The sequence below is a fragment of the Trypanosoma theileri genome (genome assembly GCF_002087225.1).
Source record: "Trypanosoma theileri isolate Edinburgh chromosome Unknown TM35_Tth_74_V1, whole genome shotgun sequence".
Taxonomy (NCBI): domain Eukaryota; phylum Euglenozoa; class Kinetoplastea; order Trypanosomatida; family Trypanosomatidae; genus Trypanosoma; species Trypanosoma theileri.
In genome coordinates, this window is record NW_021639916.1 from 22062 (window position 1) to 22975 (window position 914).

Genomic DNA, 914 nt, shown 5'->3' on the forward strand with positions numbered 1-914 from the left:
AATGCAGCCAGCGTCAGTTCTGTGTGGATGAGTGCGTCTCTACTGATTGTGGTTACAGTGGCCAATGTTCTTGTGTGCTGATTGTAATGGTAGTGTGATGGTGTGACTCAGGTCATCCTTTGTTTTCTTTTCCTTTTTTGCATGCATCCCTACAGTCTAACTAATCTTCCACCTGTTGGGATTATCTTTTTCTGTTTCGTTTCTTAATGTTATTGTGTTTTGTGTGTTTTTTACTCTCTGTGTTTATCCTATAATTATTATTATTGCTGCTACTNCGATGCCGAATTGGAAAAGTGGAAAGAGTTTCAACCGAAAGGGGAGGAGTATGCACTTATTCTGGAAAGTGAAATAAAGAGATTATCTACGCTTGCTGAAGCCGAATTAAAAGCAAAATATAATGATGCAGTCAAGCGCTGGGAGGCTGCCAAACATGATGTGGTAATTGCTGAGATGAAAGAAGATGAGAAATGGGATGTGACGCTGCATAAGCGGTGGCTTAGCAAGGAATGGAGGCTTGCTCAGGCGGAATATGACAAGGTACATATTGATTTGATTGGAAAGATGGAGCGAGAATATGCTGCNGATTATCTTTTTCTGTTTCGTTTCTTAATGTTATTGTGTTTTGTGTGTTTTTTACTCTCTGTGTTTATCCTATAATTATTATTATTGCTGCTACTCCATTGTATGTGTGTACGTGGAGACTCTGTGATTGGTCTTGCATTGTGATGATGATGATAATGATGAACTGCCTTTTGCAGTGGGAAAAAGAAATGATTACAGATGAATTTATATTTGTAATTGCTGATATACACACATAGTCTTACACCCATAATGGATGTATTTATGTATTTACTGTGAAAGTTGGTATCAATTGTTAATATCTGTTTGTTTTCTTGTGTTTTTTACACAGTTGG